This window comes from Pezoporus flaviventris, unplaced genomic scaffold, assembly GCF_033815535.1.
Source record: "Pezoporus flaviventris isolate CSIRO_AGI_PZ_B2104156 unplaced genomic scaffold, CSIRO_AGI_Pfla_v1 ptg000213l, whole genome shotgun sequence".
NCBI lineage: Eukaryota > Metazoa > Chordata > Aves > Psittaciformes > Psittacidae > Pezoporus > Pezoporus flaviventris.
The window spans coordinates 14,506,067-14,520,528 of NW_026892761.1; the positions used below are offsets into that span (position 1 = coordinate 14,506,067).

At 55.3% G+C, this 14,462-nt stretch overlaps 1 protein-coding gene across 2 annotated transcripts in view; it reads left to right on the top strand.

Annotated features, from left to right (window-relative positions):
* The first annotated feature begins 3,450 nt into the window (after positions 1-3,450).
* ZHX3 (zinc fingers and homeoboxes 3) overlaps positions 3,451-14,462 on the top strand; it is a 42,814-nt gene continuing 31,802 nt past the window's right edge. For both annotated transcript variants that reach the window (XM_061441436.1, XM_061441440.1), the window contains exon 1: positions 3,451-3,565. The gene's annotated coding sequence lies outside the window, so the exon portion shown is untranslated. The remainder of the gene's footprint in view (positions 3,566-14,462) is intronic.

The window sequence follows — 14,462 nt, forward strand, 5'->3', positions numbered from 1 at the left end:
CCCTACAGGCCCTTAGTCCAAAACCCCTCTCCCTGAGGTCTATAGGGATTGCTATCGTGTCATTAGGACCATGTAGGGTGGTAGTTGCTGTGTTGCTCACTTAATTGGCCCTTGATGTAAGATTGGGTGCACCTTGGCCAGGCTCAGTCAGGGAGGAACACGAAGGGTGCTGCTAGGGAGGAACGAGGCTGCACCAAGGTTCTGGGGGCTCTAATTTTAGCTGCTGCTCAATAACGGCAGCCTTTGGGAGCGTGAATGTGGGTGAGTTGTCACTGCACAGCCGGAGGCCAGGAGCACACCAGGCCTCTGGGACCTCACACCAGCCAGCCCCTGCCCTGAGCAAGGCGGGGAAGGCAGCCCTGGCTGGGACACAGGGAATGTCTGTGCCCTCCTGCAGAACCCCCCACCCACAACTGCTGCTGTGCCACAGGGAGCCTTGCTCTACCCTCTGCACCCACCCTGGGGCTCCACAGACCTGCCCCCCCCCCCCCCCCCCCCCCCCGACCAGAGTGCTGCCTTATCCCAACATCGAGCCCTCCCTGTCCCACATTGCCCCAGGATGTCCTGCACCCAGCAGCCCCATATCACCTCCCCACCTCTATCATTGTGGCTTCCTGTCTTTTTGGGTGAGTTTTTATGCCCCTTCCACCCCTCCAGCCTTAGGAAAGCTTTGGGACACAAAGCAGCAGACAGCATCACTTTAGAGGCACCACAAAAGCAGAGCCCAGCAGGGAAGTCTTTAACAAGACATAAAGGGAGGGAGTGGGTGGCCAAGCCCCAGGGACTCCCCTGCTCTGCATTATCTCCAGTGGGATGAGAAGAGAAAGCAGGAGCTGAAAGAAAGGCAAAACAAAGCAGAGGCTTCAAGTGAAGCTCTGCAGACCTCAGTGGGCCTGGCAGCAGTGGGGCAGCGACGCAGGGACAGCTGGGGGGCTCCAGTGAGAAACTGAGGCAGGAAGGGGGGGGTGTTTGTGCCCCCCAAACAGTGCATTGGCTCCCCCTGGACCAGGACTCTCCAGGAGGAGGGATGTGGCTGGTGTGGGCTCTGCCCTGACCCCAACCTGCTGTGAAGGGGTTTTGGAGTGCTCACAGCTGCTGGTCTGCAGGAGAGCTGGTGGTGCTTGGGGAAGGTAGGGTCTTCTGCTGGCGTGGGCACGGGGCTCTTCCACCCATCCCTCATGGAGCTGATGTTCCTCCAGGACAGCAGGGAAGTGCCAGAGCGTGGCTGCTTGGGACTGCTTTATCCCCTGAAGAGAAGGGACCAAACCACCCAGGCTGCTCACAGCCCATGGGTTGACGGCAGAAACACCAGAGCTCATCCCCAGGCAAGCCCCATTACCTCCCTGTGCCTCCCTGCCCTCAGCTGTGCCATACGGCTGAGGTTGCTGGCAGTGGCAGGCATGGAGATCCCCCTGTGCCCATACAGCACCAAGCACAGCTGGGACAGGAGGTCCAGGCCCTTGGGGACTTCCCAAAGGCTGTGACAAGGCAGCTAAGGCAGGCAGCCTGCTCCCAGCAGCTTCGTGTGCCCAAGAGCTCTGCTTCAGTGGAGCTGGATGGGAAGCAGCTCTTGTGGGTGCCCAGGCATGGCCATGGTCCCCGAGGAGCATGGGCTGGCACCAGTGCTGCAGCCTGGAGCCCGACCACCTCCGGCTGTGCCACCTCAGATCTGTCCTTTGCTCTGTGATGCCACTGGAGCAGGTCTCACCCAGGGCACTGGTTTGCATCCTGCAGACCCCAGGGCTGGGACACAATGAACCCAACGGGTACAATTCCCAACCATCATCCCTTCACCGTGCCCCTCCAGGGAATCCCAGCCACAGGCTGGGATGTGAAAGAGCTTCTCTGTTACCACGGCCCCTTCTCTCAGCAGAGACAAGCTCTTGCAGGAGCTGGCGAGGGCTGGCAGGGCAGCGGCTGCCATCTCCTTCGCTGGACCAACACAGAACTCCAGAGGCTTGTGAAAGGGGCAATTCAGCAAAACAGGAGAGGCAGAAACACGGAGCCAGCACAGCTGGATGGGGTGAAATTCCCACCCTGTGAAAGTCACGGGGAACAAGGCTCAGGTGGCCTGCTCCCTTGGGAATGGGGGCAATTCCTGCAGGTCCAGGTGCTCTGACTGGAGCCAGGAATACATCAGGAACAGTGGTGTTTTTTTCCTTTCCTATTCCCAGACAGGTCAGGTTAGGCCTGGCATGTGATGGAGCGGGTGGGAAAGCCACTTGCCTGGAGAGGAGAAAATGCCACCCTCAGTCACCCATCACAAGCACCAAAAAAGCCACAGGTTGAAAACCATTTGTACTGGCTCACAGACATGCTCTGCTGATCTGGATCCCCGTTTCTGACCTGTTAGAAGTCCACATTTCCTCTGTGAACACTAATTTCTTTAAAAGAAAACCTGGAGAGCTGCAATTCCCAGGGCTTGCAATGAGATATAGCCATGCTCCAAACCCAGGAGAGCCAACAGGCCTGAGCACTGGGGCTGATGGAAAATGGAGTGTCTGAACTCAGAGCGCTCTGAGGACCTGCAGCCTTTTTGTCCCTGCTGCTGCTGACCCGGGTGGGACCATGCTGCAAAGCCAATGGCTTTAGGGGAGCGACATCGTATTTACAGTGATGTAAAAGCCTAACCATCAGCTCTGGATGCAGGGAAAGCGGGATGACGTGCACAGCCGGGCAGCTGGAAAATCATCTCCCGTCCAAAGCTGGTGTCTCGTTTCAAGACAGATGATGCTGCCAAGCCACGTTTCATTTATAAGATATCTGGTCTCTGCTTGATCCCTGACCTGCTACAGTGGAATGATTTGTGTTGGGAGGGACCTTAAAGCTCATCAGCTCCAACCCCTGCCACGGGCAGGGACCCCTTCCACTAGAGCAGCTTGCTCCAAGCCCCTGTGTCCAACCTGGCCTCGAACACTGCCAGGGATGGGGCAGCCACAGCTGCTCTGGGCACCCTGTGCCAGCGCCTCAGCACCTGCACCCTGCCAGATCTGCTCCTCGCGTCCCGCTCGAGGCCCCGACGGACCTGGCAGGCCCCGCGCTCCCCGCGCCCGCCCGCCCCCGCCTCGCCCTCCCCGCGCTAACTGCGCGCTCCCGAAGCCCGCGCTCCCGAAGCCCGCGCTCCCGAAGCCCGCGCTCCCGAAGCCCGCGCTCCCGAAGCCCGCGCTCCCGAAGCCCGCGCTCCCGAAGCCCGCGCTCCCGAAGCCCGCGCTCCCGAAGCCCGCGCTCCCGAAGCCCGCGCTCCCGAAGCCCGCGCTCCCGAAGCCCGCGCTCCCGAAGCCCGCGCTCCCGAAGCCCGCGCTCCCGAAGCCCGCCCCGGCTGACTGGCGCGCAAGCGCGCGGCCCGCCCCGCCTCAGTGAGGTGACGTCAGGCCCCGCCTTTCCCCGCCCGGCGATGGGTCCCGGCTGATGCCGGTGTGTGTCGCGCCCGCCCGCCCCCCTCCCGATGCCTGTGCTCGGCGGCGCCCGCCCGCCGGCCCCACAGCGCCGCCCGCCCCGCCCGCCCCGAGCTCGCCGCCGGGGCCGGGGCCTCCGCCGCACCGAGCCAGCCGGGGACCTGTCGCGGGTGAGTGCGCCGAGCCGCCGCGGTCCCTATCCCGCCGGACCTGCCCCGGCACCGCGGACCCGGGCGGGTGCGAGGCGATCCCGCACCCCGCAGCTCCGGGCGCCCGCCGGGGGTCGGGACACGCGTGTCGCCCTGCGCCGCGCCGCGATCGGGTCCGCCGCTATTCACCAGTTTACACTGAAAGAGAATGAGCAGAGCCCGGGCGGCCCCTCCGCTGGGCGAGCTGTGCCCGAGCGCCGGCACCCGCCGGCCGCTCCCTCGGCGCCGTCTGCGCTGGGTTCTCCTTTAGTCTGGGTCTTCAGAGGGAGAAAATTCCCTTTCCCAGCCCTGCGTGCTGCGGGGACCCGGCTCGGTGGCGGTCGGGGCTGTCACGGGTGTGGGTCTGTGGGTGCTGCCGTCGGGTTTAACGCGCCCGGCCTCAGGACGCACCGGGACGGGCGCGGGCGGCATCGTCCCCTTCGCTCAGCCGGTGGGGGAGCGGCGCTGCTGCCGGGTGCCGCGGCCGGGGCTGCCCTGGGGACGGGGGTCGGAGCTGGGGCTCGACGCCAGATCCGGGAAGGAGCCTGGGATCGATCTGTCCCGGCTTCCCTCCGGTGCCCCCCTCGCCTGGCCGGGGCCGGTGGTTTCATCTCGCACCTCTCTGGCCTGATAAAGTCCTGCCCTGGCCGTGCCAGCCGCTGCGGTAGCAGCCGGGCCTGTGCCGGGCGCCGGGGAGCCGGGACCTGCTGGTAACGGGGGCATGGGTCCGGTGTGGGGAGCGGGGACGCGCCTGGGGCACAGCCTGGGTTAGACGGACAGCGGCTCCGAGGAGGGGGGACTTCAGCTCATGGCCAGGGCTCTGAACTCCATCCCCGCGTTCGGGACGTGCTTCGTCTGTGTCCTCAGAACTGGAGCCGTGAGGGGTTTTCCCAAGAGACCTCCTCCATGCTGGTTACGAGATGGGAAACTTCTGGGGAGAAGCAGGTGATGGGTGATGTGGTGATGGGGCTCCTTGTGTACCTGGGACAAACCTGCACGCAAGCCCTGCCTGAGCTGTTTTCCCATTTCTGCTCCCTGAGGAGCAGCTCTGCCTGGCCACTGTTGGCTTTCACCTCTCCTGGCATGGGAAGGTGGCTCTGGCCTGCGCAGGGGTTCTCGCTGCTCTTCTCCCTGACCACCACCCAGCTGCAGTCCCCAGCCCAGTCACAGAGTCCTGAGGAACGATCCTCCACGGATAGGGAGCCAGAAGTCTACTCCGTTACGTGCAACAGCTTATTCTAAACTGATTTCTCTTTAAAAGATGAGTAGGGAAAAAAAAAACCCACCCAGAAGATGAGAAGCATTTTATTTGCCGTAGAAGAAAACAGCAATTTAATGATCACTTCTATTAACTAGGTTGGGGCCGTGACCTTGATGTATTTTACAGCTCGGGTGGTGTAACTGTGAAGAGGGAGCAGACTGTTCCAGTCTGTTCATTGTTTCCTCTTGGCTAATCCCAGTAACTCGCAGCACAGGGATGCCCACACACTTCTGGAGTCCTGACCCACCTGTGGGGGTGGGAAGGAGGAGGCTGTTGGTTGCGTTTTGCTTCAGATGCAGCCGAATCTGTAGCTTGTGTTCATTGTGTTGTAGCTGGGTTGGGGCATGGCACTGGGCTCTGAGGCGGCTCAGCCCCCACAGTTCCTGCCATGGTGAGAAAGTCATAGTAGGTGTGTTTGAGGCCCTAGAGCACATCTCCATCAATAAGACCCCCATAGGGCTGCTGGCTTTCACTGGGGACATGCAGGGATGAATGTGGCAGCCCAGAGTAGGGAAGCCTGCAGAAGGCAAGCCAGGTGGGAATTGCTGTCCGAGATTTAAATGAGAGCATGGCTCTTGTTCTCCTGTGTGTCCCCTCTCCCCACAGGAAGGTTTTCCTTCTATTTAGACCACCTCTTCTCCCCTTCCAAAACTGTGGTGCCCTTGTGTATGCAACTTTACCATCCCCCTTGGTTACTATGGTGTTACTGTGTAAAAGCAGCTTGTCTCGTAGCTCCTGGAATCATCCACAGTTTGGGATTATGGTCCAACCCGGGATGTGGGTCTGTGTCTATCCCTTGTCAAGCCTTTCCCTGTTTGTGTGGTGGGATGGATATGGAGGCAGCATCATTGGCAGGGCACGGCCCTGGCTCGCTCCCATGGGAGCCTTCTCTGGGATGCCAGGTGTGAGGGAGCTGCTGCTCCATGTGAGGCCATCTTATCCATGTGTCACTTGCTAGTTCCAGACGTGGGGCAGCATCTTGAGCACTGATGAACCCTGCAGGAGATTCAGTGGCCTTTGGTTTGCTCATGGTTCGTGTACGTTATTGCCACCCTTGTTCCTGTAGGGAGCTGGCATGGCCCAGAATGGAGGCATTGGCTTGGGAGAGCAGGAGCCCAGAGCCGAGTCCAGATCCCCCCACCCTGCTCATCCATCTGGAGCGTGATTTGTCCCATGCAGACTCTCAGTCACTCTGAGGTGCCTCTCTCTTTGCATTAACTAAACAGGAGCCCAGGATGACGATGCTTGTCACTTGGGCACGTGTTCCCAGTGGCATGAGTGTAGTCCTTCCACGGAGGCTACTTTGGAGAAGATCTTGCTTGATGGTGTTTGTGCTGAAGGCTTGCAGCATCTCTCCCTCTTGCTGCTGTGATGGCTTTTCTGCTTTGTTGAGTAGGAGAGGGGTGATGGTTCCAATTAAAAAGCAAACAAAAAAGTGTCTTGTACTTCCCCCCTTCTTTGTTTGTTTGTTTTCTCTCTTTTTTTCCTGACAAATGTGCTAAATAACAGTGTTTGAAATGGGAAAGGAGCGAGTTTGTGTGAAGGGCAGTGGCTGGAGGAGCCGTGGTGGGCTGCAGTGGGGCTGGAGAGGCTGGTGATGACACATGGCACAGGAGTAGGGCAGGAGAGGTTGGGTTGTCCCCAGGCCATGGCTCATCTCCGTGTGCAGGATGTTCTTAGGCCTTCAGAGACTTGGTGGTTTCTCCTTCCCCTTCCTGAGGGACACTGTGAGGATGCCCTCTCCTTTTCCTATGCAGACATTTAACTGAGGTCCCTGCTTATCTGTGTGCTCTCCACTCCTTATTCCTGTTGTTTCCTTTTTAGTTTTATATTGGAGCAGAAAGCTTCTAAACTGGGCATCCAGTTGCAGTGATGGCTTTCATAATGTTCCTCCTACTGAAGGCGAGCCTGCTCTCCCTGCTCCAGCCAGTCCCCACCATATGTTTTAGCACTTGCTTGGGGAAAATAAACCCAAATCAAATACATGATGTTAAGGTTGCAAAAGTTTCCATTCTCGCTCCACCCAAGCGCTCCTGCCCAGTAATGCTCAGCCAATCCAGTCTGGGTGATGGGACTCCCCTGCTTGTTGCTCAGGGCAAGGGGAAGAGCTCTGGGGGTTTTTCTCTTTCAATAGAGATGCTTGAGAGGGCCATGCCAGCAGCAGGGTGGGGAATGAGCTCTGGCATTTGGCTGGCAGAGCATCCGTGCTGAAGAGCTGGGTGGGACAGGTTTGAACAGCAAGCAAGAGGCAGATGAATCAGCTGAAAGGGGCTTCCAGCAAGGCAAGGGGCTCTCTGCTCTCTGTGTCGGTCCCTTTAACTCTTCCTCTCCTGAACAGGTCTCTTGATGGTGGTTTTGGGCTGACTTTTTGTGTCCCAGAGGTATAAAGGGGATGGGTTTGTTCCCATGAGAAGGGAGCTGGCTGTTCCTGGAGTCCTGCTCAGTGTGGGATGCTTGCGCATGCTCTGCTCCTGCTTCGATAAATAAAGAGGGTTTCATGGAACTTAGAGCAACTTCTCCTTTGGAAACAGGTCAGGCAAATATTTATTCCCCTAAGGTGTCAGGCCAGTATTGCACAAATACTTGAGCGGGTCATCATTTCGTTTTTCCCTCCTTTGTTTCTTTTTAAGCATATTTGTATGTTTGTCCTCAAAGGGGGATTGAAGCTTCTTGTCTACTCTTAAAATGGTAAAAATCAGGAGTTTCATTTTAGAGGTCCAAAATTAGACTTGAGGGCTTGGATCCTTGATCCTGAGACTCTTCATCTCCAGATCTCCTCTGTGTAGGAGTAGCAAGGGTTGTAGCTGTAGCACATTGGGGTACTTGGAATGTACTTTAAGAGGATGTTTGAAATGAAGTTGTCTTTCATGCTTAGTGATGTGTAGCATGTTTAATGAACTGGGGTCTTGGACTTCTGCATTAAGGATCCAACCACATGGCTGGTACCTCGTGCTTGTGCTCAGGGCAGGCTTCAAAGGCTGGACACCTTCTTGACGGTGCCCCCAGGTCCTGTCTTGGGGTACCAGCAGCACAAAGGACCATTTCATCCTCCTGTGTTAGTGGGTTTTCTCTTGCAGCCTCTGTTGTGCCTTCTGGCTCTGGTTCAGAAGATCCTCTCCTGAAACGTATGCCGCTTGCTCTTTCTTTGCTGGGAATCATTTCCATGTCAGAAGAGATTTAAGACAAGTGTCTCTGTTTTATAGAGGCAGAGCTCATTTAACACCCCAAATGTGAGCACAAACCCCATCAGCCATACTAGCAGAGGGGAAGCAGGCCTGTGGTCTGGACTTGGAGCAATGGGATGAGTGTGGATATTTCATTAAGACCATAACCTGCCTGTTGGGCTCCAGTCCTGTGTGCACTGGGAAGTGCAGCAGATGTTTAAACAGCAGCTTGAGCTCCCTGCTCCAGTGTCTAGCATTGCCATGCTGCTTTGCAGGCAGGAGGATGGAGACCGAGAGTGATGTAGCAACCACTGCAGGTCTGTGGTCCTTTGCTTTCTGCTTGGTGCCCCTCCATCGTCGATACTTGTCGTGGTGGTGTGCTGCTCCCCCAGCACTGACTCGTGGTGCTGAGCAGTGTTTTCCAAAATGGAGATTTGGGAATCTGGTGCTGGCCATCGTGGGAGTGCTTATAAAAGCTCTAGAAATGAAGGTGCTTTGGAAGAGATCCTTTGTGTGCTGGGGATTAATTGTGCAAAACCTGTCAATAGTCCCTGCTGTGCCCACCTGGACCTACCCTTCCCAAGCTCCATCCATGCCACTGCTTCATCAGGCATGTCCTTTAGATGGGGTTTTAAATCCTATTCCCTGCTCTGGGGATACCCGCATGTTTTCTGGGTGGTTTTGGCTCTCTTTGGTGCTGCAGGAGGTTCCCTTTTCTTGTCACCTGGGGAGGCCTCGGGGCGGCTGTGGGTGCCCAGCAGCGGGTGGGGAGCGGGACACTGGGCTGTTCAAAGGGACTTTAAAGCTTTCATGCTTCTCCTTTGATCCTCTCTGGCAGCCAGGAGCGGGTTTGGTTGGGATTTTTGTTTGTTTGCTTGGTTTTAATTGTAGTTTTCAAGGGGATGATTGGAGCTGAGCGGGTGGGGGAGAAGGAGCCTTTGCATTCAGGGTAACCACAAAATAAATCATGCTGCAAGGTGAGCACCGTGTCCCTTGTGTGCTCAAAGCCCTGCTCTTGGCAGTACTGGCCCATGGGCTCACCCGGGTGACGTGAGGTGGTGATAGTGTTTGAGTTCCATGGAGGAGCCTCTCTGATGGGGACCTTCAGAAGAGGGGGTCCATGGGGGGACCTGTGCTCAGCGGGTAGACCTGATAGCCGGAGAGAGTGGTCCCTTGTGAGGCGTTGTGAGCTGGTGTTGCTGTCCCTCTCGCTCTTATGGGGCAAGGATGAAGCCACCCAAGTCCATCAGAGCTGCATCTGCCGTTGCCACCTCTGCTCACTGCTCGGGCAAACCCCAGTTCCTGTCCCAGCATAGGTGTTCTGGCATTGCTGGAGTGCTGGGCTTGGGAATGGGGGCTTGTTTCCCCCACGTGGGGAGGTTTTCCTTCTTGATTACAGATGCCAGTGAATGGAAAAGGGAGTGAGGTGGTTGGTGAGAGGCAGCGAAGGATGGGATAAACAGCAGAGGTACTGCTGAACATGGACGGGTTGCACTGTGTGCCCAAAATGTCTGCTCTAGAGATGCCATCACTGCTCTGCCCATAAGCACTCAGGAATGCTTCCATATCTGTGCTGCTGGGGTCAAGTTTGTCACGTCTTTGTAGAAGTGAGACTCAGAAAAGGAAGCAAAAGATGTTGAATTAAAAATGTCACTGGTTGATTTCTTTATGGTTTTGGTCTGTTTTCTTCTAATTTAATCAATTCCCGACTGCATTGTGAATTCCAAATGTGAATGGGAAATAATCCCACCAGTACAATAATTAGCATGTAACCAGCAAATGAAGAAACCCCGAACTGCTGAGCTGATTGGTGAATGCTGCCTGCTTCCCGAATTCATTTCAATAATCACAGCTCCCATTAAACAGAGGACGGGGTGGGGAGGAACTCTTCAATTTCCCTCCAGCTCAGTGTAGTGAGAAATGGTGTGTGCAGGGAAGCTGTTCTCCATGGATTAGAAAACAGAGAGGAGGGATGTGCTTGAAACTGAACTGCACACACAAAGTATTGCTAATTTTGCAACTGAGAAGCTCCATTTCACTTGTTTGGGTTTTTTTTTGGGGGGGGGGGGGGATAGAAATGGTAAGTCAGATATCCATAATTTTCTGTAGGTGTGTGACAGTAAATAGTGTGCTGGGAGAATAAAACATTCCCCTGCAGTGGTGCTTTGCTGCAGGATGCAAAAATAAGTCCACTGGAAGCCGTTAATAGTGAAATTAGTTTCTGTGTTTATTGTGCATCCATCCAGCTCCCAAATGCTGTGCTGTGCTTTGAAGGGATGGGTGGAAAGCAGCATGGGGGAAGGGGTGATTTAGGAACATCCAGGAGCTGGGTACTGTTTTGCCACAGGGATCCGGGGCCGTTTCTGCCCTGCCTTCGTCTGCTGCTGTTTTGTGGCTCCGAGGTGGGTGGTCAGAGAAATCCTCTCTCTGCCTTGGTACCTCCTTGGGGTCCTGTCCAACAGCACCAGGAGGGTCCCCCTGCAGAGCTCCACCTGGCAGTGGTGTCATTACACACCCGTGTTCACATTCAGCATTAGCAGAGGTGATTTACCTCCCAGTGGTGGTCTTCCCCTCCTAGAGCAGCCCTGGGTCATCTCCTGGCTGTGGCCACCTCACCCTCAGGACTCCCTTTCCAGCAGCGGGGCAGAGCTGATGCTGCTGCCGGGTGTTGAACCACTTCAGAGATGCTTTTTCATTCCAGTTTAAACTTAATTCCAGCAGCATTTGCTAAGGTGTGCTACGGCTCAGTGCTTGGAGGCCTAAAACTGCTGCCTTTACAAAAACAGGGAATGGGCTGCTCAAACCTTGGCCCTACAAGCGTTCCTATGAGCATATCATGCTGTGTTGTAAAGGTGAGAGATCCCGGTGTGTTTGATGGAGCAGTGTTTCAGTTGAGGTATTGGCAAGACTCGGGCAATCAGAGGTGCCTGTGATGGGCTCTGGCATGAAGCTGGTGATCCCCATTTCAGCACCCCATGGTGTGGGAGCCAGGAGGGAGCCAGGTCCCAGGAGCATCATCCCTGGTGGGGGCTCCTGGGTCCTCCCCTCCCAAAGGCTCAGCACACAGTGATGTTTTCAGAGGTTATGATGAATACAAGAAGTCAGGCCAGCCCTGGGGCTTCAGTGATCACTGGCAGGGTTTATGATGTGTTCTCTTTGAATATTTCTCCATGTTAGAGATGGGCTCAAAGACGCATGGTATTGTTTTGTTTCCCCTCCACACTTCATGTTCAGCTAAAAATGAAAGCTAATGTCAACAGTGCTGCAATAACCAGGCGGTGGATGCGCACGTCCTGCGCCCAATCCAGTTTTGTTGCCATTTGGGAAAAGCAAGATTCGGCTGGTAATCGCATCACGAGCTTTGGATCAGGATCTCAGTGAAACCATCTCACTGGGGGCCTTGTCTCCTTTGCTTTCTTCCAATGCCATTAAAATGGATTCTCTTGCAAAGAAGCAGAGACGGAGGAAAGTCACTCGAGGTGAGTAAACAAGGTGGCTGGCTTTTGATGAAAGCCAAGAAACAGCCTGTGGCTGCTACGTGTGCTGAGGGCACCTTAAATACAGAGTGTCCTTCTGTGCTGACAGGCGTCCCAAACACCCTTTATAATGAACCTCTAATTATAGCTCAGTGGCTCCATAGGTTCTGGGGATCAGCTTGGGAATAGCGCACTGAAAACCAGAGAATAGTTCTATTTTCTGTGGCTGATGAGTGAACCAGACTTAGAGCTGGGCCTGGTGCGCGTGGTGCATAGTGATGTATTTATAGAGTACTGTAGAGCTGTGCTTGCTGCTGCTGCTTCATACAGCTGTGCGGATGAGCTCTGCCTTTTGGGAAACCCCTCCCAGATGCATTGGTGAGAATTCCCAAATCCAGAGCCCAGATGAGCTGGTTGCAAAGGGTTTGGCTGGTGGCAGCTCATCACCTCCTGGTGTCTGACCAGGGCCCAGCGCTCAGAACCGGGGACTTCAGTGAAAATCTTGGCTTGTTAAAGTGAAACAGACCTCCAGAGCTTTGTGGTTACAGGGAGAGCCTGGAAAACAGGAATTCTTGGGCACAGAGGGGTATGTGGGCACCCTCCCCCTACCACCCTGTGTTAGGTTATCTCCCGGTATCCAGACCGGGAGCCGCTGCAGTGTGTTCGAGGCTGATACCAGCAACTTGATCCTTTTCTCCTCCGTTTATTTATTTCTCCCCCCTTCATTTTAATCCTGTCTCCTGGGAGATTCCAGCTGAAATCTATTCATTGCTGAGATGCTTCTTTTCCCTTGTGCCGTGGCTGCTGGATCCAGTTTGGCTGCGGTTTGTTCCTGGCACAGAGGAAAGCAGAAGGAGAGAAGAGCTGTGTTCAGTGTTGGGGCGGGTAGAGGTACCCTATAGGTGTTACGCACTTGTGGGCTCAGCCCTTCTTCCAGAGACTTAGCTGATGCTGTGGGATAACAGGGACAGCTTTCTGCTGTTGCAGAGGCTCTTCCGGAGCTCTGGCACGTGCTAAGGGGTGAGGAGAGACCTCAGGGGCAAGGGCAGGGGTATGCTTATTCCTCTTCCAAGGAACAAGGGATGGGACAAGAGGAAACGGCCTCAAGCTGCACCAGGGCAGGTTTAGATGGAGCTGAGGAACAATTCCTTCCCCAAGGGTGCTCAGGCATTGGAACAGGCTGCCCAGGGCATGGCTGCAGTCACCGTCCCTGCAAGTGTTCACGCACTGTGGAGATGAGGTCTCAGTGCCATGGGTTAGTGGTGGCCTTGGCAGTGCTGGGAATGGTTGGACTGGATGAGCTTAAAGGGCTTTTCCAGCCTGGTTGATTCTATGTGGGGATGAGGGGGAGCAGAGTGAGACCTCCTGCTTCCTTCTGGTCCGAGTTACGTGGCTGGATCACGGACACAACCCCTGTCCGTGGGGGGACAGGTTCCCTGCTCAGCCCAGCTCCAGAGCCCTGCTTCCAGCCCCACAGGACGCCCATGGCCCTGCTCCCACACGTGTCCGTGAGGACTGGCTCAACCCTGGTGCTTCTGAAGCTGGACCAGATCAAGTGATAACCCATGGGAGGGTTCTCCTGCTGGGCCACTGATCCTTGACAGCCTGGATCACGCTGCACTGGGCTGCAGAGATTTACTCCAGAATTGTGTCTTTTTCCCCCCTTTTCCCCGTGATGAGAAGTGAGGGTCTCACACCCCAGGAGCTGACACTTCTCCTACCTGATGGCCCCAGCAAGAGCATCTTTTGCTTTCTCCAGACAATCAAAGCTGATGATGAAGTGGTGAGGTTTTGGCAGTACTGGTTTGGGTGCTGTTTGTGTGCCAAACCCTGCTTGAATACAGCTTTTATCACCATTTGTAACAGTAGCTGGTGGGGGGAGCAGGGCTTTCAGAAGAATGCTGTATAAAGGAGCACTGTCCTGCAGTAAAAGTGGCTTGGAGGTGGACTAGAAAAACCCAAACCCAGTGTTTTTCTTGTGCTCATGCTGTAAAACTTGCCGTTAATTTGGGCGAGTAAGTTTTTACTTTCATTTGTAGGCAGGTTTGTTGTTGTGTCTGTGCGAAAGGGCAGTGCTGTGCTCCGGGCAGGGGTTCTGGGGGGGGAAGGCATTGACGTCCTGACTAAGAAATGCTAAGATCCTTGTTCTGTGCCACTGTCCCCAGCCAGGCCCTGCAGGTGCCGCCGTGGGACCCAGCTGGCAGCTTGTGCAGACACGGCTCATCTGCGGTGGGATGAGCAGAGACGGGTCCGTGTGTCTGATCCACCTCATGTAGGAGGGCTTGGGAGGAGACCAGGCTGCTGCAGGTCTGTGAGCAGCAGAGGAGAGGGACCGGATGCTGGGGAGGGACTCTGCATCAGGGACTGGAGCGATAGGACAAGGGGTGATGGGTTCAAACTGAAACAGGGGAGACTGAGGGGCTTGGAGCAAGCTGCTCTAGTGGAAGGTGTCCCTGCCCGTGGCAGGGGGTGGAGCTGGATGAGCTTTAAGGTCCTTTCCAACACAAACCAATCTGTGACTCTATGAATCTATGTTGCTTGACACCAAGAAGCTCTTGCTGAGCATCCCCTCACCAAGGAGGGCAGGTGCAGCACTTTGCTCTATTTTCAGGTTTGGTTTGGTTCATTACACACTGTTCTTAAATACCCATTTACTCTGTCTCCCATCTCTTTGGCCCAGACGCAAGAGAATGAAACATTAAAAGAGGAGTGTGATTATAATCCTGTAAAAACTGACAGGGGAATTTGGCAGCCGGTGAATGTCACACATAATATTTTATTCATTTTTTATGATGATTAGATTTCAAGCTGACAGTTTAAATGGCAAAGCACCTTAAAGAGATCTTGCGGACAGTGTGAGAAACCTGTCAGTGTGGGTTTTCTTTGCTAAGTGTGGAGTTTGCAAGGTCCTGGCCCTGACAAAACCCAGGATCCTTTGACTTTAGCTGAGCTGTGTAAGTGCAGGAGGTGTAAGCGAT